General features: G+C 50.3%; 1 long non-coding RNA gene across 3 annotated transcripts in view; it reads right to left on the reverse strand.

Annotated features, from left to right (window-relative positions):
- Positions 1–5,190: 5,190 nt before the first annotated feature.
- LOC148093983 (uncharacterized) overlaps positions 5,191–24,672 on the reverse strand; it is a 28,332-nt gene continuing 8,850 nt past the window's right edge. For 2 of the 3 annotated variants that reach the window (XR_015714671.1, XR_015714669.1), the window contains 2 exons: positions 22,859–22,948; positions 5,191–6,818 (listed from right to left, as the gene is read on the reverse strand). This is a non-coding gene — a long non-coding RNA (uncharacterized LOC148093983). The remainder of the gene's footprint in view (positions 6,819–22,858; positions 22,949–24,672) is intronic. The other variant, XR_015714670.1, reaches the window with a different exon arrangement.

A 24,672-nucleotide genomic window follows, 5' to 3' on the forward strand; every position in this document is an offset into this window, starting at 1 on the left:
CATTCTTCGACGACTTTTAAAAAGAAATGGGTGTCGCAGAACCAAGTTTTTCACATTTATAGATTTGCCTTAAGAGAAACAACATTATGTGATTATTAAATAAATTCTCAACTATCAGACTAAATACTACAAGAAAACACCTGCCATCTGGTCACTCATCCGCTCCCAGGCCCTCGGAGGGGCCACGCTCACACCCCGCTTCCGACCGGCGCGTGCGGCGCGTCCTTCAGAAGGCATTTGATGAAGAAAAGAGATCAACCGTGCAATATCTGCCGTAAGCAAAGCAAATACATCACGGACAACCTCCTCTCGAACATCTCAGACCAGCGTCTGGGACCCGCTCCTCCTCCGGCGGCCGGGCGAGAGCCTGCAAAGGATTGGGGGGGGTCAGTGCGCGGAGACGAGACGCCATCGAAACGCGCTACACCTTGGGGGGCGGCGGGAGTGGGAAGTCTTGGCACCCCGCGGAAGCAGCAGGGGTCAGGAGCCATCCACCTGGGCTGTGAGCAACTGTACCTTTCATGTGTCCGGCAGAGAACCAAGGGACAACTGGTCTTCACAGGGCGCAGGTGACTCAGCCAGACCTCTGGGACAGCCGCTGCTCCCCCGAGGATGTCCTCACCTCCAGGAAGGCCTCTGATGGGGGACAGAAGCCAACCACATGCTGAGGCCAGCGTGGCCCAAGTGCGGGGGAGAGGCGCCCTCAGCATCTCTGCCCAGAAGTCGCGCTGGGCCTCACTGGTGGCAAATCACCCTCAAAGAAAATTGCACCCGTATGTCCCGCCATAAAGGAAGCCAAGAAACACAGGCACCCGGAGCCACCCCACGGTCCCTTGCCCTGCCTGTGGAGCTCCAGGAACTCCTCCTAGGAAGGCGGATGCTGAGGTCAGGGGACCACCCTCCAGGCAACCACAACTGCTACCCACACCCTCGAGACAGCGACCTACCACTTACCGCAGTGCCGAAGCCACCAAGTCCCGGCTCCAACAGCCTCTCCTTGGAGTTGGATTTGATACTGAAGAGAGGTTGGCCAAGAATGATTCGTCACAAATAAAACGAATCCACCTGGGAAAACCTCTCTCCAAGTACCACAGCACAGAAGCGTCCGCGGAGGCCTGTGGCACCTCCTCCAGGAAGGTGGCCAGAGGATGGAGCAGCGTGGAGGCCAGGAGACACGGTGCTGGCGTCCTTCCTGAGGGACACGTTCTGCAGTCATGTCCACTCGCTGTCCTGACTCGGGGCCGACACCGATGCCGAGGGCACTGAGGAGCACATCCCCTGGGGCAGGACCAGAACCTGGAAGAGTCGGCTGGGGGATTAGCCCCAGGAGCATGACCCCTGGGGGAAAACCCCTCTCCCAGGACCACAGGGACTCGGCCTTCCACCAGCGTCATTGTCCCCAGTCACTTCTACTGGGAATGCGCGGGTGACAGTCCGCCGGGTGAGCCGTCATCTTTAAAATGCACCGCTGGCACCCGTCACGCCGCACCTGGAGAGACGGGTGGGCGCTTTCCTTGCCTCCTGCATGTCTGTTGTTACTGCAGCTGCCCAGTTATATCGGGTTTTTGGCTGCTCTCATCTGAACTCCGTCACCATAGGACGTGGAAACAGGTCGACCAGCCTCCCTTGCAGCGGGGGAGCCGGCGTGTGACCGGGGTCTCGCCAACTGTGCCTGTTCTTAGAGGTGGCACAGCCTGCGGCTGGACAGAGGACGGCTGGACATCGAGTGTCCCCGAATCTGCCAACGGGCAGTGTACGAGGCCGAATCCTCCACGTACATACCAAGAGGGGCAGCAACACCAAGGCCCCTCCCCGACGGTCCATCAGGGCGGAGGCTCTTCAAGGTGAGAGTTGGCACCGGAAAAGAAGTGCACCATGTTTGTTTCGTCACGTATTAAAGCGAAAAGAACATGGGCAACTTCTTTTCAGGTACCAGCGATGAGCACGCTGGGCACCGTCTGCACTGGCTCACCTCCAGCAGCCACCTGGGGGTGAAGGGACACTGCGGTTAGGGCGTGGTGGCGAGGCCTGGACAGCCAGGGGCACCAGCCGCCCGGAGGAGGCAGACGACAAGGCGAGTCTGGGAAGCCCTTGCTGACGGGGCAGGTCCCTGAGCCAGGGGGAAGCGGGGTCCTCACCATGGATAAAACCAACCAATCCCAGCCTGCCTGAGCTTCGGGGTCCCCAGAAGTCTTCTTGGGCAGAATTCAACAATCAGGGCCAGCAGGTTCCAGAATGTGTAGTATCAGCTCCACAAAGGCGTCATTTCACAGTAAAACGCATGGTCCCGGACCCTGAAAGAAAACTGAGTCAGTGAGGTTCCTGGTGGGATACAGGAAACTGAGGCTGTGGAATTAAGGGAAAAGAGCACCGAGGCGGCACAGCTCCCTGGGGACCATCCATCGTGTGCCTCGCGTGGTCCTGACACCCGTGTCCCTCTTTCGCGGCACTCCTGGTTCCTCCCAGGCACACTTTTGTTCTCAACACCAGCAAGTTCAGTTGACCTGTAACAAATACAGCAAACCCATGACCAAGCGCCAAAGAACACCAGGAAGGAGGCGATGCCGTCTTCACCCAGGTCCCCATTACTCCCAGGAGGTCCTCCCAGGGAGACAGGCTCTCTGGGGTCAGATGGGTCAGGGGACAAGCTCTGGAGCCACCGTCCTTCAGGTCTCCCGGAGTGGGGCCCGAGGGCCCGTCCCTGGACTCAAAACACATTAGTCGTGTCTTACTTGTAATGAATGAACTAAAGCAGCAGGTCAATGCAAAGTAAACCCGCAAGAAAAAGCCTCCTTTCACCACGCACCCGCCTTAGTTAGGATACCGAGGACAGATGGACCAACAGACACACATCCCTGAAAGAACGCAGGTTCTCCAGGCGCACAGGGTTTGGTGGCATCTGTTTATATCCCAAGAAACAGAAAACCCGACTCGAAGGGGCTTAAACACTGAAGGGATGTTTGGGCTTATCCAATGGAAAATGTGGAGGCCGGGCGAGCTTCAGGCAGGGTTTGGGCCAGGGGTTCAAATGACATCCCCCAGGTCCTGATTCCTCTCTAACGCCCCAATACCCCTTCTGTGGCGCAGGCCTCCCCCCTCGGTCTGCACAGTCTGCCCACGCAAAGCCCCAGGCTCCTTCCTCGTGGCCTCTACGTGGCTGTGGGAGCCTCAGGGCTCACGGCATCAGGCCGCACGGCTGAGGGGGCAGAGGCCCTGCGGGCAGCTCCCTCTGCGGGGCGAGAGGCACGTCCCCTCCCGGCCGCCTCAGGGACCATCGCCCTGGGCGCCCCAGGCTCATGGAGTTGGGGGCCCTGCTTTGAACCAATAACAGCAGCAGATGGGGAGGGATAAAGCGGCTCCCTTAACCCTGGGCACATGTGTGTGCTTGAGTATGTGTGTGCGTGTTTTGTGTGTTTGTGTGTTTGATGTGCGTGTGCTAATGTGGTTTGTGTGTATCTAACTGTTTTGTGTGTGTGTTTCTGTGTGTTGAAGTGTTTTTGTGTGTGATTTATGTGTTTGTGTGTTTATGTGGTGTGTATGTGTGTTTCTATGTATATGTGTGTTTATGTGACGTGTGTGTGTGGGGCGGTGTCCTTCCAACCCAAGCCACGCGAGCGGAGAGGGCAGCTTTCAGGAGAGGAGCCGGGGAGCAGGGGGGCAGGGCAAGGGGTGCGGGGGGACCTGGGCCGCAGCCCGCAGGCACAGGGCGCCCCCGGGGCGGGGCGGGGCGGCGTCTTCAGGGCGGCAGTGGGCGCTGAAAGAGAAGTGCACCGCGAATGTTTCGTCACAAGTACAGCGAAAAAGACGCGCGCAACTTCTCACTAAGCACCGCAGGTCGAGCGCAGGGACGCCGCTTCTCCAGGCTGGTCACTTCGGGCGACTTCCTGAGGACAAACGGGGACACGCCCTCGGGGGGAGGGGAGACAGAAACTGCCCCGCGGGGGCCTGGCTCCAGAAGCCATCCTAGGGATGGAGCGCTACCTGGGTTACCGGGCAGGAGACGCGCGTGCCAGACGGAGCCGGTGCCCTCGGAGAACATCACACGGAGACCTTCACCGACGGCGGCGCCCACGTCCCTCCTGAGGTCCGTGCCACGGCCGGACTGCACCTGAGGCAGGAGCTGGCCCTGAAAAGCATCGGTCTGTCAGGGTCCTCACAGTCAAGTAAAGCCGGGAAACAGTCACAGCGAGATGACAGAGCACCTCTCCCCGAGAAATGACCATGGACTTGACATCGGCCCAGGGAGAGGCTGGGTTCTAAGTGGTAATGACTCCGAAGAGGCACATCGCAGCCACACGGGGAGGTCCCAGTCCCGGTCCATTCACTCACCAGCCATGCTGCAGTCCCCAACGGCCCGTCTCCCATCCCGGACCCCCGGGGCGGCGTTAACTCCTGAAAGAGAAGGCCACGGACCATTCGCCACACACATGGCGAGCTCATCCCCCAGCCTCGGTTCAGGTCCCACAGACTAGCGCTGACATCGCAACCACGGACGCTCCCTGCATCAGCACGACTGCACACGCCCGCACACGCACACGCACACCCCCCCGAGGACACACTGAGCCAGGTGAAACACTCGACTCGCACTCAGCACGTGCTTTGGGGCAGGCCTTTCCGGGGGGAGGAGGGGGACTCTGACTCCAAGGCCCCCCCTGACATTTCCTGTGGCCAGGCTGACAGTCCTTCTGGGCATGATTTGACACTGGAAGAGAAATTATTCACTGGCAATCGCTCATATGTGTTATAAAAAGGTAGGAACAGGGGGAGCTCAGCAATGGCAACCCCTCATTAAATGCTGGAGGTTTCCACTGGTCCCCACCCCCACATCTTCTCCAAAGCCGCCATGTGCACCCAACTGTCACCCCACAGATGGACCGGGTGCTGATGGATAGCCAAACGGGTGACCTACATCGTAAATGAAGTGCATGTCACCAGTCTACCATCCCCTCAGCTACCCTGGAGTGCGGGTGGCACTACTGTCCCCTCAGTGACGCTGCTGGTGTGTCTGGAAAGCCACCTGGGCAGGAGCTCACCCTGAAGACCCTCCGCCCGCCAGGCGTCGTCACTCGGCGGCAAACACAACGAGACTCCCTCGCCTCGGCGACCCGCATCCCTCCCGAACAAGGCTTCCCTTCCGAGGAGCTGCCCCAGGGAGGGCTGATCCTGAGGACCACCCACCCCCGCCTGCCCCACCCCCCAGCCCCAGGTGCACCTTCCTCGCACCCCTCAGAGCTGGCAGAGTCCCCTCCCTGAAGGCCGCATCGGCAACAGGAAGTGCCTCCAGGGTGGGATCTGATACTAAAAAAGAGGTTTCCCGTGTATGTTTCATCATAAATAAAGAGAAGACAACACGGACCACCTCTCCTTCGAGTATCAAGGATTAGCACTGGTCAAAAACGAAAGAAAACGAAACAAAAACCGAACTGCAGAATCTTCACGGGTGTTCGGTCACCCCCAAGGCGTCCCGAGGCTACACTGCACCGGGAAGACCAGATGGCATGAGTCTTTCTGGAGGTCCATCAACAACCCCTTGAAGATTAGATGCTAAAAAGAGGTTGCCCACGAAATATTTTCCAGCAATAAGAGAACATCTCATGTACAACCTCTCTCCGGGAGCTTTCCCGGTCTCCTTCAGGGAGTGCCCACAGCAACGGTTTACGTAACAAGGTGGGAGCATCGGGTGAGAGTTTGCAAATGAGTCCCCGCATTCGACGGTCCGGAGGCAGGCGATGTGGTCTGCGTGGGCTGCACCCAGCCCTGCGTGGAACTGGAGGGCTCTCATCCGACAAAGGGGTTGAAGTGGAAAGATGGCCCCTCCTCGAGAGCCTGATGCCCCCTCCCCAAATACCACGCAAGAGGCCAGGACCCAGAGTCGTGCCACCAAAAGAAATGTAGAGCCAACCACTTACCCCTGTGCGTTGCTGCTGAAGCCAGCCAGGAAGCTCTTCCTTCCCCGAAGGTTGGCACCGCCTCCTGGAAGTCCTCCTGAGAAGGATGGCAGGAGCATTAGTGTGAGACATGATGTGCAGAGCGAGGTAGGACCACATCTTGGCTCACTCACCTTGGACCTGGGCTGACAACTCCTATTGTGTCCAGGAAGTCTTCCCCGCTGGCTTTTGACTGAAGAGGGGTCGGCAGGACAGCTTTGCCACAAAAGAAATGAATACCTCAAAGGAAAGCTTGCCTCGAAGAACACAGAGAAATGCCACCCACAGGAAACAGCCTCCTCCCTGGCGTCAGCATCACCTACTAAGGGTGGGCTGGACGCAGTGGTCAGCAGACCACCGTCCTGGTAAAGCCCATGACCAGCCCATCGTCAGCTATCTGCTTAGTTCTCCTGGACCAGGGTGAAGGACCAGCCTTTCACCCCACATTGGCAAGACACCATCAAGCAGGCCTCCAGGCTTAGGAAAATAAACCAACTCCAGAATTCCTGTTAGAAACAAGCAGGTCCCACCCCAAACCAACTGTAAGGACCCCCGAGGTCTCATCGTGATCTCAGAATCATCAGTGCCTCCCAGAGCGGTCCTTATGTCCAGAACACTCTCAGGACAGGCCAGAGGAGGGGGGGGTGGCACAGGCCACCTACACTGTCTGTCCATTGCTCCAACACGGGCTGGGTGAAACGCCTCGCCCACCACTGAAGGTGGCAAAGACCAGCCATCACTCCAGAGTGGGGCCAGATACGGGACGAGGCAGGCTACGCATTAATCGATAAGGTAGACGTACCCCCAGGGAACCTACCTGCGTGTTCTGGGTACGGAGCTACCATGCGACCACCATCGTCCTCCAGGCAGGCGCCGTCTTGGGGGGTCGCCCTAAGAACGAATCAGATACCGAGTTAGTGGAATAGGTGACAAAAGTCAGAAACATGGGACAGGTTTGGTGGCGAAACATTTAACCACGTCCATAGCGCCCGCTCCCTGACACTGGGATCTGGACCAGAGGGCCTCCTGATATTGCACCAGAGGTCGCCCAGCTGTGGGCCACCCTCACGAAAGACACACAAACCCACAACGCCTGTCTCTAGATGCCACCAACGAACACTGACGCGCATCCCACGCATGCGTCCCCAGACTACATGTTCGGTCCCATCAACATGGACCGGACACTGCTATTAGCAGAACAGGTGACATTTGTCATAAATACAAGGCATAGGCTTTGCTCAGCCACTTATTTCGGTCGACTAGATGGGAGCCGACAGTGACGCGCTCGCTGAAGTCGGGATCTGGACCGAGGGCCTTCAAGGTGGGAACTGATACTGGAAAAGAGGTTAACCAGGTGGTGTTTCAGCCGCATTAAAGAAACAGAAACCCGGAAACCTCTCTCCAGGTACCACTGACAAGCACACCACCGATGCTTCCCCAGACGCGGCGTTCAGTCCCGGACGTCCCGCTCACGTGGACAGGACGCTGCGCATTTGTCGCTTGCTGCTAAGCTATCCGTTGAATGCATGCTGTCCGTCAACCACCCATCCAAGCACCCCGGTGGGGCAGACCCCAGTGGCATCCTGAACTTCCTGACGGCGCCAGGGCCAGAGGGTGGCGACACTACAGAGGTGCTGGTCACGAGAGCGATCGCATTCCTGGTTAAACCCCCAGGGGCAACCTTCCTCAGTTTCCCCAGGCTGAGGTTGGCTCCCCCAAAGGTCCTCCTCCCAAGGACTCCCCCGGATACAGAGGCGCGGGGGGGCCCAGGGACCTGTGTCGTCAATCAAGCGCTCGGACCCTGGTCTGCTGACCACACGAGTACTCCGGGGTGGTGCAGACAGCATGCCCTTCCCCTGAGGCTGGACGGCCTCCCGTCGAGGAAGCCCTCCAAGGAAAGGGGTCCTACTGCGCACAAGTCCGGGTTCGCCGTGGCTGGCACGGGTGCAGCAGACGCCTGGCCGATGCTCGTCCTTCTGAGTCCGGCGGAGCCCGTCCGGCCCTGGGTCACTGTCGCGTTGCCCAGAGGTGTCCCTTCGTCTGGAGGTCCTCCCAGGGGGAATTAGATACTGAGGGTTAGTGGACCAGGTCACAAACGGCACAAATAAAAGCGTGTGCTCTCTGGTCAACCATCTCATGTATCCAGGCACGCGCGTCACCGCCCTTTCCGTCCGCAAGCGACCCCGCCCTCGGAGCCACCAAGCCAGAGCGGTGTGCTGAGAAGAATGCCGCGACACGTGAGTTACCGCGCACAGGACAGACACCCCGCCGTGCCACACGGAGAGCAGACCTGGGGCCCCCACCCCGCCGCTGGTGTTAGCTCCGGGAAAGCTTGCGAGGCGGGATTAGATACTGCAAAGAGGTCGACCGTGTAATGTGCGCCATCATTAAAGCGAACGCGCCACGGACCACCTCTCCCCAGGTACCAAGCAGCGGCAGTCCTGACCCCAGGACAGTGGCTCTTCCTCAAAGCTGGCAGCCCCTCCTGGCAGTCCTCCGAGGCGACAGGTGATATTGAGAAGAAGCAGACCATGTGTCCTACGTCATCATTACAGCGTGTACGCCATGGTCAACCGCATCTTCGAATACCATTAGGTGACGCAGACCCTGACCCTCTCCCCTTAATTTGGTGTCACCTCCGGGAAGCCCTTGCGACGTGCGCCATATAGATCAGCCATCGGAAAGCGTGACAATGACTGTGGGCCCACGTCTGGTGCCACGACCACCTCCGCGATGCCCTGTAAGGCCGGGGCTGGGCGCCGAGTATCGGTCGGGGGACCAAAATGGCAACGTCATGACTAAAGCACATGGTCTCCTGCCGGTCGCCTGTGACGTGTGCTGGACGGTGCCTACCGCACGGGGCCTGCCCTCAGGTTGGCATGGCCTCTGGGAAGTCCCTGAAGGCTGACCGATGCTGAGAATGAGTGGACCATGGCACATACGTCACAAATGGCACGTATGCTCTACGGTCCACCGTCTCTCCACACGCCAGGGAAGGGTGCTGGAGCCAGGCCCACGTGTCTCCCACGAAGCTGGCCTTGCCTCTGGGAAGCCCTCCGAGACCGAATTTGATATTGAGAAGACGTGGACCATATTACATACGACCTAGAGACAGCGCATGTCCTATGGTCAACCATCTTTTCAGGTACCGTGGACGGGGCTGCTGTCAGAACGGCGTCTCCTTCCTCTCCCGAGCGTCCCCTTCGGGAGGCCCTCAGAGGTAGGCCCAGTATTGAGAAGAGGCCACCATGCAAAGTCTGCGACAGATGCAGCGGACGCAGCAGAGAAAAACCCCTCGGGGACCCAGAGTGGAAATGACGCCAAAACGCGCTCTGCCGGAGACTCAGTACTGCCTCCAGGAAGCCCCCCGAGGTGCACTTGCTGTTATGAAAAGAAGGCCCAAGTAACATGCGTTGTGAGTAGGACGTATGAAGCATGGTCACCTTCTCCCGAGTATCCTGGAGCGGCGCCGGTGGCTCGTCTCCAGAGGCCTCCCTGGAGACCTCCCAGGAATTCGATACTGGAGAGAAGCAGACCATGCTCCCTACGCGGTTAATAAAACACATGCAGTGCGGTCCAACCCTTTCCAGGTACCGTGAGCTGGGCGCCGACGCCGAGCCGGTGCGCGGACGCGACTCGACTCGGGCTGGCGGCATCTTCAGCCAGTTCTCCGGGGCCCGGCTGGAGGTGGGGAAGGAGGGGCCCGGGGGACGTGCGTCCTCGGCAAGCGCACCGAGCGGGGCCGGCACATCCTCAGGGAGGATCCGTGTTGAGTCCAGAGCCAGGGCGTCTTCTCCGACACGACTAGACGCGACGTGGGAAAAAGAGACGGCACGCCATCGGCAGGGCAGAGCGCGGGGCCGTGCGTCTTCGGGTACCTGGCGCGGCATCGCCTCTCGCACGCCCAGGGAGGCCTCTCCAGGGGCGCTTGGTCCTGAGGCCATCCGAGGGGGCCTGGCGGGTGACGAGGGCAGGGCGTGTAACGTCGCTCCTTTCGTGAACGTTCGCGGCCCTGAGTGGCATGTCTTCGAGCACTGCGGGCGGACGTGCCAGCGTGGGAGCGGGAGCCCTTCCTAGAGGCTGTCATTGTCCCAAGGGAGGCCTTGGAGGCTGCGTTTGACACTGAGGAGAAGACCGTGCTGCAAGCATGAACAGGTTAGGCACACATGTAACAGTCTACCATTCCGCCGAGCACCGGAGCAGGAGCCGCCGAGGCCGCGCCGCGTCTCCGACTTCGGGCTCTCTCTGCCGGGTGGTTTGGACGGCTGGGCTGGATACCAAGAAGCGGTTTACCGTCCCACATACATATTCAAAATGTATGTGGGACGGTAAACCATTTCTTCAAGTACCGCACGGTGGACGGTGGCGATGATGGCTGGAGGCTGGCTCGGGTCCAAAGCTGGCTCCGGGGACGTCTTCGAGGCTGCGCTTGACGCTGAGAAGAAGCGGGTCATGGTGGATACGAGACAAGAGTTGTGGAGTCAACCATGTCATCGAATGCCATAGAGCAGCACCGATCCCAGAAAGAAGCAAGATCTCCTCCCCAGAGGTGGCGAGACTTCCCGAGGCAGAGCTTGGTATAGGAAGAGCGAGAGAACGTCATTTCGCATCATGCAGGAAAGAAGAGCATGCCCTACAGAAACCAGCTCTTCGAGCGTCACGCAGAGGCCTCGCCGTGGGTCCGGGGCGCCTCCCTGCAGATGGCGTCGCTTCCGGGAGCCTCGAGGATGGATTTGATACTGAGGGTTAGTGGACCGTGTTACATACGTCACAGATAAAGCGTACGCTATACGGTCTACTATCTCTCCAAGTACCACACAGGGACGCCGAGGACAGAGGTGGAGGACACGTCCAGAAAGCCTTCCAGAGCTGGGGGGAATCAGAGGCAGGTCGAGCACAATACATGCATCATGCGACAAGCACACACAGGTTAGGAGTCTTGTCTCCACCGTCAGGAGTTGATGCTGACGCTGGAACTGGTGGCTTATCCCCAAAGCTGGCAACTCCTCCAGGAAGCCCTCCAAGGCTGCACGTCCCACTGAGCAGAAGTGGACTTATGGATTTCATCACTCCAGAAAGTACTGATTAAATGCCTACTATGTGCCAGGTGCCCTGGTGGATCTGAGGGAATGAGCTAGGTGGGCACCGTGGGTGGGTGGGCACGCCATGTGGCGGCTAACAGAACCGGGTGGGGAGTGGGGAGCCAAATGAGAATGATAAGACGGCCTGGGAGCCACCAAACAGAAAACCTGTCTAGTCCTACCGAGCAGTCTCAGGGCATATGAAGCCCAGGTTGGGAGCCCTGGTTTGGGGCATTAAAATTAAAAAAAAGTATACTACACACAAGGAATGACTGAGAGCCACCTCTGCCTCAAGTCAGGGGCATTTACAGGATGTTCCCTTAGGCAGGACTGGATCTGAGCAGTAGCCACCATGCGATCTTCGTACACCAAGCAGATGTCATTTTTGGTCACCTGACTCCCTAAGGTGGGGACCTGTGTCTCATCCCAATCTTGGCACTGCCTCCAGGAAACCCTCTGAGACTGAACGTGCTATCGATCAGAGGTGGGCGTGGGGACAAACACGGGACTTCAACATAAGGAGTTAGCTCTTCACTGGCACAGAGCATGATGGAGGCTGGACCGGTGGGTCCCCCCGGAGGTAGTGTCGGTTCCATGAAGCCCTCCAAAGCTGGCCAAGCTACTGGGGAGAGTGGTGGAACACGTCACAGAAATCTCGCCTCAGGCATATGCCACACGGCCAAGCCTGTCTTCAAGTGCCATGGCTGAGGCTGGAACCGGCGTCCTTGCCCCCAAGTTGTCACTGCTAGAACTCCCCCCACCCCCTCCCGCCAAAGGATGCCTTGAAGGGGCCTCGCTGCGCAATTCAGACATGGAACAAAGGCCACGGGAGTTACCATGGAGCGGTGTTGGCGCTAAACCCCGTGCTCTCTTCCCTCGCGTTGCCAACGCCTCCGGGGTGCCCTCCGAGGACGGATTGGATACTGAGAGTTAGTGGACCATGTTACATAGGTCAAAAATCATACAGCCTACGTTCCATAGTCTACCATCTCTTCAGGAACCATGGAGTGGTGCTGACCCCAGGACCAGGGCTTGTCCCTGAAGTTGCTGTCACTTCCAGAAAGCTTTCTGAGGCCTGACCTGGCATTGGGAGGCAGGCCCGTGTCAACACGAACGCCCCCCTCCCCCGCTTAACTGCGGGGAGCGGTGATGGTGGGGAAGAGGCACCTCCCCCGTGAAGCAGCGCCTCCCTAGGAAGGCCAAGCCAACCCAGAAAGATCGAGAAGAGGCAAACCATGCCGCGTGGGCCCCCTTCTGGCCGTTACATGGGCAACTACCTCTCAATCCAAGGGAGGGGCAGTGTCTGCTCTGTGGGGTGGTTTGGGAAGCTCTAAGGGCAGAGCTCTTATATGAAAGGGCCCCTCAAGTTCGGGGGAACAACTTGCCCACGCCCACCAGAGCGATCAGTCCTTGCCAGACAACCACCAGCACGGTGGACTCGAACCACAGAGCTGAGCGGGCGGTGCGCTCTTCCAGCTCCACCTCAACATCTGCGCCCCCTCCAAGAGGCCTTCTCTTGGGTCTGCCCACCCCCTGGCATAGCCCAGTTGTCCATACCACCACCCCTTATCAACGGCATGCACAGCCAAGAGATGGGTTGGTCTCCAAGGAAAGGGCAAGGGTCGGCTCCTGGGCAGCGTGGTGAGAGGGCACAGGAATCCTCCAAAGTCTCGAAGCCCAGGGCATGGCGTGTCATCCTCCAGCTACAATACAGCTGTTAAAGACCAAATTCCTTAGAACGACATTCAAGGCTTCAGCTTTCACCCCCATTCTCTCCCCTGCTCCCTGAGCCATGACACCACCTCAGCTAATTCAGGCCTTTGCACCCCCGGACCCTCCGTAGCACCCTTCACTGTCCACGTGGTCAGTCACAGAAATAAGCTCGTGTTCATTAGATACCCACAGGGTGCGGGAGCTAGAAGTCCCTGCCCTCCTGCAGCTTCTAGCTCAGCAGGAGGGCACAGAGCCCACAGTGAAGTAACTCTTGCAGAGCACTGATTTCAAAATTAAAAGAGGCCGAAGTGTTGTGAAGGAGCAGGGAGCAATTCAATAAGATCTGACCAATCAGGGGGGAGGTAATCGTTCATAAAAGATGAAGAATGAAAAGACTAAAAAATTAAAAAAAAGAATGAGGATCTTAAGCCAGGAAGAGAGGGGACAAGAGTGGACAATAGAGAATGGAAGTGGAGGACTGGGTAGAGCATGAACCAGATAGATGGCTCATGGACCAGATAGATGGAGCATGGACCAGATAGATGGAGCATGGACCAAAGCAATGGCTCATGGACCAGAGAGATGACTCAAGGTCCAGATGGATGGCTCATGGACCAGATAGATGGAGCATGGACCAGAGTAACAGCTCATGGACCTGATAGATGGATCACGAACCAGATAGACAGCTCAAGGTCCAGATAGCTGGCTCATGGACCAGATAATTGGAATAGAGTCTGAATGGAGCATGGTAACCAAAAGAGCATCCCTGTGAATGGAGAGCTCGAAACATGCCAATAATGAGGCTGTGGAGCTGGGTGGGGGGGCAGATCAATCAGACTCTTATAACGAAGGTTAAATAAAGATCACAGATTTTAGCCTCAATCCTTATTATCTGATAAAGGGCGTGAGTTCCGTGTTTTTATAAGATATTTCTTACTGATATGAAAGAGAGGGTGCTGCTGGGGGAAAAAGTAGAGGTGGGGAGTAGAGTACAGGAGTCCAGAAAATGGGCAATGGCACCCAGGACAGCGGAATGGGACAGGTGGGCATGTCTGAGAATAGTTAAGGAGAAGAGCATGAAGACTTGGGCATGTCCCAGGTGAGCGAGGAGCTGAGATCAAAAACAGTGTCCAGAACCCCGCAGGTGTCCGGCATGGAAGCCAGGAGACAGTGGCACTGGTCTCTGAGCTGAGCAGCACTGAGTGAGCAAGGAACAAGTATTGAGGAGAGGGGGCAGGAGTTGAGTTTGAAGTGCTGGTGAAAAGTCCTGTGGAGATGTGAGTCACCCAGTGACTCTAATGAAAGCTCTTTCAGCACAGAGGTGGGGTCAAAAGCCAACTACAAGTGAGATACAAAGAAGCCACCTAGAGGGTGGTAGCTTGAAAGAGGAAGTAGATTCCTGCGAATTTTCAGATTAAAGGGACTAGAGCGTGGTGGGAGCCTCGGAAGGCTCAAAGCTTGAAAGAGGAGGTGGATTCCTGCGAATTTTCAGAATAAAGGGACTAGAGCATGGTGAGAGCCTCGGAAGGCTCGAGGGCAGTCAAAGTGGCAATGAAGAACCCTGGGAGCTGTAGGATGGAGCCCAGGTTCAGGTGGCGGTGGGGAAAGAGACACAATGGGACAAAGCTAATGGTGGGAGGTTGGGGGAGTTCATTTTGATGGCTTTTATTTTCTCTGTGTCCACGACTGAAGGGGAAGTCACTCATGTCTCCCGTTGGTATCGGAATTCTTCTGGGGAGGAAGGGGTCACACCGACCTCACCAGGGTATCCCCAGTCACCAGGGCCAGGCATTCTACAGCGTAGTGAGGAGTGAAAGAAAAGCCAACTCTGAAATTGTCCTTGTCCTCCTGGATAAAGTGACATGTGTCTTCAATAGCTTGCTGGGTGTCTAGAGAGGGGGGCAGACCCAACTTCCCCATCAAGGCTCCCAGGATATGGACACCCCGCCAGGGCCGACCATCTCCTAACCTCAGATGGCTGCTGGCTGGTGGACCTGCTCGCTTCCTCAGGGCCCGGTCATGGCCCACTCCCTACCTGTCCATCTGCTCAGCCATTCTCTCAACACCGCACCAATTCACCCCTGGGCCATGCTGTCTTCTCTGGCCCAAGTTCAGGCCTTTGTGCTCTCGGTCACCCTCAGCAGCTCATCCCTGCACTGACTCCCCCACGTGTTCTCTCAGACACACAGCCGTGTGGACACATCTGCTGGTCTCCGCCCTGACTCGTGGTCCCTGCTTCCCTGCCCCCTACATGGGAGAAAGGCAGACACTCAACCCACATGTTGACAGGAGATTGCGGAACTGTACAAAGTGGTAGGGTTTCAGGCTTGCGACCTATAGTCTAGAAACAGTGAGGAGTCCAAGCTCCTGCAGAGGGGCTAGACCAGAGAAAACAAAGAGGGGCAATCTCACCTTCTGAAGGCAGGGGGCAGTGTGGGGAGGTAAGTAAAGGAGACAGTGATAAAACCCACTAAACCCACTCACGCCTTATCATTTGGAGGGTGCAAGCAGGGGGAATGAGCATAATTACACATAGGGCAAAGTCAAGAGAATACTAGTTCTTTTTTTTTTTTACCATAAAGAGATACAGACTTCGGCATAGTTTTTTGAAAAACACAACTAAAATGTCAGCCCTACCTGACTGAGAAGCTGAATCCCCAGGGTAAAATTTTATAAAAGAAAAATTCAGTCTATATAACAAAACATAGCAGTAAAGAAAGAATTAAAAAACAAGCATTAAGCACATTTTAAAGTCCAAACAAGAGAATCAAGGAAAAAATGTAAATGGGTTATACACCCCTAAAAAGGGGATTTTTCAATTCAAGTCAACACCCTCAAATACAAACTATAGGTTGTCTATTTGAGACACACTTTAAATAAATTAACTCCAAAAATGCAAACCTAAAGGATGGGCACAAAGAGGAAAGCCTCAATTTTCATGCATTTGACAGTCAGGGAACCACACGCTCATGCACTGACATCACAAAACCACGGAATTCAGACAGCAGCTGACTGCCAGCAATCAGCTCCCTACCGACGGCACCCCTGTTCTGCATACAGCAGCGGGTTGAATTTTCTGTGCTCAGTTGCTTAAATACCTCATTGCAGGGGCTTCCATAGGGCATTCTGAGGGGCACTTAAGGACCCTCATGTCCCTGGTAGAATGATGGCCACAGGTTGAGGTCACTGCCCAGCTCTAAATAGGGCAGCCATGATTCGATCTCATTCATTGGGCTTTTGGGTAATATTTGGTCTGAATAATGGACATGGCTGCATTGAAATCCCAGTATTTAATTACATTTTGCTCATATTGTTTTATAAAAATAAGTGGAAAGTGGAAAAACAAAATTGCTGATACCTGTGGTAAGAGCACAGATCTCATATATACTTAAGAAATTAAGACAAAGATGGAAATCATTAGTTGGACCCAATGTGACCAATCGTTAGCTTCAATAATTGAATTTAAGGTAGTTGGGCCCAATGTGGACAGTCGTTAGCTTCAATAATTGAATTTAAGGCAGTCAACGATGTGTTTGGAAAGAAAAAAATTAAAGAGCATACATGGAATGCTAGAGGTTGCCTGCAAATGTGCAGAGCATTGAGCTCTCGAGGAGCAGAATCCCTTGGAACATGCAAGTGTCCATTTCAACTTTCAAACAACACTCTGCCTTGAAAACCGGCTTCCAGAAACAATGACGTGAGAAAGTCAAGTTACCCAACTCAGGGACACAAATGAGAATAAAGCAGAGGTGAGTCAGCAATTTCAAGTACCCAAAAGCAAAACCATTAAGCAGGCCAGTGTAAAGCACCTCTCAGAGACAGAAAGTACAGCCGCAAGGATGTAAAAGTCACAAACATTTATATCAGGAATAAAACAGCATCCAAAAACGGGAGAAGCAGATCAAAACATTTCCAAAGCCCTCTTGGTACTAAAGACATCAAATAGGCAAAAAGTAAATGACAATTTAGAGGCAAGTCACATCTTACTTCACAGGAAATGAAAAATAAAGAAAAGATGCTTACAGTATCAATATTAGGTTACACTGTCCACAAAGCTCTAACTGATATGATAAAACAAAAAGTAGATAAATATCATAAATTACAAGAATAAGATTAAAATGATGATTATAGAATTCTTAAATCTTTAATAAGAAAATCCAAAAGAATCAACAGAAAACCTAGTAAAACTAAATGTCTTCACATCACTATCTACGCAACAAACAAGATGTATACCTTATTTTAAAGGCTCTCGGAACATTTACAAAGTTGGTTATATAAGGCACAAAGGCATCAATAAATTTCCCAGAGTAGAATTTTTATGTCCACATTCTCAATCCACAATCAAATATAACCACAATTCAATAGTAAAGTATAAGCAACAAGACACAACTCAAAGAAATTAGAAAATAATTTAAAAATAAGCTCTACTTTTGAACATTTGATTCAGATAATCATTTCTTGTAAGAAAAAGAAATGAAAAGCATAATTACAAATATTTTAAATTATTGAAAAGACTACATATTAAAACTTTTGACATGCAGCCAAAATTGCACCCGGAGGCAAATTCATACCATGAATTGTTTTCATTATTAAAGAGGAATAACATAGGAAATATATGGACAAATCCATAAAACAAGCTAAAGGACAGCAGAAGGAAGTAATCAAAAGGCAGATATTGTTGAATTTGAACACACACACACAGAAACAGTTAAATTAATAAATTATTCCAAGAACTGATTCTTTGAAAAACTTCTAAAATAGACACTTCTATTTCTAACTCATCCAATTAAAAAAGAGATAAAGTACACATACACAAAATTAAGAATAAAAAATTATATAATCACAGAAATAGATTAAAAACTTATTGTAAAAGTAATATTGATAACTCTATGCTAAGAATTTTTATATCTCAGAAAAGTAAATTATTTTCTAGGATTAATAATAAGTTATAAAAAGTTACTGAGCACATACTGTGCCAGACACAGTGCAAGTTACTTTATCTCTTTAATCCTCACAGTGGCCTTATTAGCCAAAGACTATCATTTTACCATTTAACAAACAAGGAAACGAAAAATTAGGGAGAAGACATAGTTTTCCCGAGGTCACATGGAAAATGACAGAGAAAGAATTTAAATTGAAATTGTCTGATTCCCATGTCTGCACATTTAAACACTGAGCCATATTAGAAAAAGAAATAAAAATTCTAAAGATGCAGAAAATATATAGAATCCAACAAATACAGAAGAAATAGGCTACTTCTCAAAGAATTGTCTCAGGAAAGTCATATGGGTGAATTCTTTCAAGCTTTCATGAAACAGATCATTTAAATGATGTATATATGGTACAGAATATAGAAAAAGATGGAATATTTCCTAATTCATTTCACAAAGCCAGCATAACTTTGACAGCAAAATCAACAAAAGATAAATTTGAAAAGTCCAACATGAAACAACAGCAAAGAAAATCCAGTAATCTATTAAGAGAACAATATACCACAAACAGGTAGAATTTAATCCAAAAATGTTTCAAAGTTCTGAAACAATATTAGAACTGATTGCATCAACAAGTCAACAGAGGAAAAGCAACATAAATATCTCCGTAGATATCAAGTGACCATTTCATAAAATTCTAAATTCAGTTCGGATTTTAGTCATATATGAAGTAGAAATAAATACTTTATTAGCATTATGAAAACTATATATTCATTATCATATTTAACAGTGAAAGAGAAACAAGACAAAAATTTCTATTTTCAACAATTTAATGTTTTGGAAGATCTAGCCAATGCTATAAAACAAGAAAGAGAAATGAAAGAGATAAAATACTGAAAAAGGCAAAATTTGTATTATATAGATATGAATGGTTCTTTACCTAGAAATTCCAAAACGTTCAACCAAAAACTTATAGAACAAATGAGAGAATTCAATGAGACAGCCAATAACAATAAATATATAATCTCTTCCCTACATACCAGTAACAACCAGTTAGAAAATGTAAGAAAAGGGAATAAATTCACAATAGAAGCAATACTTAATTCTTTGAAATAAGTTAATGACAAATAATCAATTTGTCAAATTTGACAAAATGTGAAAATATACATTAAACTGCAAAATACCATGCAAAGCCCAAGTATCAAAAATATCAATTCTCTTTAATTTACAATTTTATAAAATTTCACAGAAAACCTGTAACAAATTTTTTTAACTTCACAATCTCACTAAAATTCATCTGGAAGTATCAACGAGTGAGACTAATCAAGATAATCTTGAAAAAAAAGAATGAAGGAAGACTATTGCTACCAATAATAGCACACTTTTAACAATACCATATAGGAAAACAAAGCAATGCTGATATAAGAATAGGCAGATTAATAAAATAATAGAAAGCCACAATAAGAAACGAAAACTATAAAAATATCTAGCATGTGGTAAATGTGAAAATGGGACATATATTTATTTCTCACAATAATCAAATTAATGGATTGAAGATTCATATATAAAAGATGAAATAATGAAAAATACTAAAGAAAAATGAAAGTGACTATATATATAAGTTTAGGGTGAGAAAGACCTTTCTAAGTGAGAAGAAACTGTAAGAAAAATTAATGATAGATTTTTAGAACAAAATTTTTTACATTAAAATTTTCATCAACAAAATGGAATGGCCAAGTGAAAAATGGGGAGGGGAAACATTGGTAATATATAATAGAAAAAGTTACTATTCGAATTTTGAAAGGTCTTACAAAATAAAAATTAAAAAATGAGTACCCCAAAGGAGAAAAATGAGTAAATAGCTTTCAGTTCAATAGGGTGAATTGAATACAGATGTTCACCTGCCCTCGCACCCTTTGAAACGGTTAAATGATCATGGAGAGATTTTCATTTTGGGAGTAACTACAAAGGGACAAAGACAAGAAGATAATAAGAGTTTTGACTTTTCCAGAGCTGGGAATCCTAAGCTGGCTTTGAGGGAAAACAGAAATAAAGCCCAGTGTATTCCAGGAACCCACAGAAGTCTCAGGAATTGACAGCATCAGGTAACCCAATGTGGCAGGAAAATCTGGGCCTAAATGGAATAAATTGGCAAAAAGTCTGTCTAAGAAGGCACCTTCCCAAACCCTCACCCATTGCGCAGCCTTCCTAAACTCTGAGAGAAGACTAAAAATGTGTTAAATGGAGAAAGTAAAGTGTAGGTGACTAAAACAGACACATATCTAAATCATCTGTTTCCATTTATCTATAACCCCAGAGATTTGAGAAAAGCATCTAACATGAAAGTTAGAACCATACACACTTAGAAGAAGAAGAAAAAGCTTAGAGACCCTGTAAGGAGAAGAAAATTTCAAAAAACCTATTAACAATATCAGGAATATCAAAGAAGCAATTGCATCCATGAAACAAAATGTTATAAAATAATATTTAGAGTATAATAAAAAGTCTTGAACAGTAGAGATTACAGAAATGAAAATAGGTCAAAAGATGAAGACAAAAAAAATTCTCAGGATGGGAACAAAGAAATTAAGAGTTGACAATCAGAGGGAGATTATGGGCATATTAGAGAACTGGTCAAAGAGATCCAACATTCAAACAATGGAAGTTCTAGAAAAAGGAAAGAGATGGAATCGTTCAAGAAAAATTTCCATAACTAAAGGGCACACATTTTCAGATCAAATGATCTGGCAAAATGGATGAACGTAGATTCACATTAAGACACATACAAATGAAATTTAAAACACTAAAAGATAATGGGAAAATCCAACAAGTATCAGGAAGGGAGGGGGAGGATCACATCCAAGGGGTAAGGAATCACAAAGGCTTCAGACTTCTCCTCAACAACACTAGAAGTCAGAAGACAATTACGTGTGCTCTCTAAAATCTGAGGGGAGAAAAGATGACCAACTTGAATTCAATACCCAGCCAAACTATCAGTGTCAGTGGGAACTAGACATTTTCTTTTTTACATGTGGAAGGTCTCCAAAAGTTTACCTCCCATGAACACTTTCTCACTTTGCTAGAGGATGCACTCTAGCAAAACACGGGAGTAAACCAAATGAGAGGATAACAAGGGGTTAATGACATCAAGGATCCAACCAAGGAGAAAAGATAAAGGGAATCCCTGGAAGACAATAAGGAGAAAGCCCAAGGTAAGGGCAGGAAGACCAAGCTAGAACAGAACAAGCAAGAAGACTCCAGGAAAAGATTTCTTCAGACGATAAAGCATGAAAAAACAACAAAACACCAATGTGTTTGAATGTATTGAGAAGCTTAGGATAAATTTTGGAATGTTATTTAAAAACCAATCAAAGGGGAAAAAAACTAAAGAAATGAAAGAAAAAAAACAAAGAAAAAAATAAAGGCAATTATCAACTCCAGAGAATATGAAAGTTACAAAGAGGTATATAATCATATATTACATTGTTCCTTGTCAAGAGTGTTTATAGTGTTATGATAATGTAAATACTGAATATTGATAAAACCAAAACTAAACTAAACATCTTTAGAGAGAGAGGGAGAGGTGTGAATGTGTGACGCCAAGGGCATTTGTGAGAGATAAATTCACATCTTCTATGGGTAAAGAGTCAATATAATGCGTAAGCCAAAAACAAAAAGACAAAACAAAACAAAAAATCAAGAAGAAAAATAAGAATATTACTTAGCAAAACAGTTGTATCTGTCAAGAATATTCGTTAAAAGAGTTCAAAACTGTTGCAGAGTGAAAGGAACTGGGAGATTGGAGGGCTGATACTTCTGAAACAACCCTGTAGAACTATTTAACTCTTAAAATGATGCACATGCATGACTTCAACTAAAATAAACTCAATGGAAAATGAAAAAATTGAAGGACCTGAACTTGCACTTCAGGTGCAAAGAACCAATAAAGATATGGGGGAAATGCTCTCTTCAAAGGCAATAAAAGACCTGAACACGGAGAGAATGAAATATCATGTTTTGACAAACAAGCAAATGGTAAAAACCTCAATAATTCCCAGAGAAGCAGGCACTTCTTAAACTAATTCTGAGGTCAAACTGGCGATAAAAGGCTCATCCCTCCTCCACATGGTCATTTCACTTTTAAAAGGAAATGCAGGAAACAAGTCAGGCATGTGTGGAGATGAATGAACCAGGATGCTCACCCCAGCGTGCACCAGCCAACCTTTACAACTATCTAAATATCTGATGAGAGTGAACCAATTAAACCAATTATGATATAGTCATCTGCTAGGATACTAAGGAACCATATTTTAAAAAATCACAAAATAGGAAATGACTTAATGGCATGGAAAAGCATTCAGGAGATAGAATTAGATGAAAACGTTAAGATGACAGTGATGAGCCCAATTAAAAATATATATATGTGTACACGTACGCGCGTACACGTGTACACACACACACACACACACACACTTGATGGGCAAACAAAAGACTAGAGGCTGGTCTCCATGATATTGGCAGTGGTCATTTTTGAATGGTGACACCAGGTTGTTCCTTTTAGCATTTTACAAGCTTTTAAAATAGAGAGGTATTTTTTTGTATTTCCTTTTTAATGAGAAAAAAAATATTTTTAAAAATTATGTTCAAAATACTTCAGTTATTGGCTTGCGGTACTTTATGGGAAATCTCCCATGGCTCCCACTGCCTGCGCTCTCCGTTACAGCCATGAGTTCACAAAACCCAATGACCGGCAGAGTTTTGAAGGACTGGCTTGGAGCAGGAGCGTGAAGGTAACCCCAAGCCTCAACTCCAGCATCAGAAAAGACTCTGGTGCCAGGTCAGCTGCTAAGTGAACACGGCAGCACAACCTGGGTGGGACCAGAGACCAGGAGGGACAGCAGTGTGCGGTCCAGCCCCTGCTGACCTCACCTCTGGGATTGCCCTCTCCCTAGTGGGACTTCGGGCAACTTTTAGCAGCTTCTCTGCCGGCCCCATCATCCACTCAGAGAAGCACCTGCCAGGACTGGCCCAGCCTCTGCCTGCCCTGCACCAGGCGGGCGTTGCACACGCTTAGGCCCTTGGAGGCCCTTGTACAAGCTCCAACACACCTGGGATCACCTACAGTCTTCACATGACCTAGACCAGCCAGCTCTTTCTCACAGGCACATATGCTTTGTAGAGTGTCACCAGGAGACGCAGAACTCACCCAGGAAGGGAGCGCTCCACCGTCAGAGGGGTCCTCTCGGGAGGGCTTGTGCTCAGGCTACACCACCTTCCAGGACTTCATGCAGAGCACCTTTCAAGACAAGAAGGCTGTGTCATAAAACCAACTGAAAAAGTGTCTGACCCACAGGGTACAGGGACCATGTAACCATTCCTGACAGGGGCCTCTGGAAACAGCGAGGTGCAGCACCTGGGGTGGGATACTCAGAATTCCATGGGAAATGGACAGCTATGGAATCAAACATGTGAGTTCTGCATGGTGAAGACCTTGAGCGGTTTTGGTGAGATTCGTGGAGATAAAGAACATGGTGGTGGGGGTGGAGGTGGCTATGAGAATGGCAAGCAGATCAGGGCCCTCAGATTTCAACTCGTTGAGTTCCAGCTATTGTTACTATTACTATTATTGTCTTTGACCCCAGGTCTACATAGAATTCAACTGACAACAGTCCTTAGTCCATGATACCAGCCATCAATGGTCCATGAGTCTCTTGGATTTTCTGATTTTTATTCAACATGTCAAGGATTGAATGCCCATCCATAAACCCACCATAGCTCCAACCCGGAGCTGCAACACTAACTGTAACTTACCCTCCTGCACTGAGTGGTCCTGCAGCTCCCTGCCAGCCCTGGCAACCACAGCTAAGACCCACCTTGGCCACACCCCTGATCCTGAATTCACCATTTCCTCAAAACAGTCCCAACCATGCCTGGGAGCTCAGTTCAGCCAGGTATGAGAAATGGGCTAGTCTGAAGGACGGACAGACAGCCGAGGCCCCACTTCAGGCTCTCCCCGAGATCATGAAAGCAGGAGTCTGGTGGCCCAGCCAGAAGCAAGGCCTTGAGTTCTGCAGCCCACGTGCCCTGTGTGTGTATTTTGAAACCTGCCGTTTGGGGTGACTGTCAAATGCAGGAAGGGAGTTTTCCAGATGCTTTCCTACAGGGCTGTTAGGAAAGGGCATCAAATGGGTAAACTGTGCCAGGAAGGTTTGGTCCATCCATTCATGCTGATGAGCAAACCATAGGCATGTGCTTCAAGGTTCTCAAGACCAAGGTCACAGAGGCTCTAACACTGAGAACTGGCCCCCAGGGCTCTCTAACGTGTGTCGTACCCCATGGGTTGCCACAGCTATGCTCCTGCAGCTCCAGCTTCAGCCACTGCCGTGTGTGACAGGTTCCCTTGGCCAGAAGAGCCTGGGGAAGACACTGGTCAAGGAGGCAGGGATGCCCGGGCCAGGCTGTGGCCCTTAAAGGACCAGGGGCACAGTGCTGCCTTCCCAAGACCTCAGTTTCCTTGTCTCCACACTAAAGCCTTGATGTCACCCACCTCCAGATGAAACAGGGAAACATGGTGGCAATGGGCATAATGCAATGTGACCATCTTCCTCCTCAGTGTCAGGACTCTCAATATCTGGGACAAGCCCTGGTTCCACCTAGTGCTCAGACACTTGTCCCATCAATTTCAGGACCAACTCACACTCCTCTGGCTCCAGGAGGGTCAAGGCCTGAGCCAAAGGCTCAGAGCTCATGAGGGCGACAGACCAAGCTCATTCAAGTTTCACTGGAGAAGCGACCCAAACCGTGGAATTCTCCCCGTGAACGGTCCGCGGCTCAGTGACAGCACAGCGGAGGTTTGTTTTCAATCTTCCCTCCCTTCCCTGCACTGAGAGGAGGCCCAGCGACCCTGCAAACCAGGCTCAGGCCAGGCTCTGGGCAGTGGCCATGGGTTTCAAATTCTGAAACTGGCCTTTTGCAAAACGTTCTGTTTCAAGCCCTGGTCCCGCTGCCCACATCCTGTCC

The sequence above is a fragment of the Miniopterus natalensis genome, chromosome 1 (assembly GCF_054644295.1).
Source record: "Miniopterus natalensis isolate mMinNat1 chromosome 1, mMinNat1.hap1, whole genome shotgun sequence".
Classification (NCBI taxonomy): Eukaryota; Metazoa; Chordata; class Mammalia; order Chiroptera; family Miniopteridae; genus Miniopterus; species Miniopterus natalensis.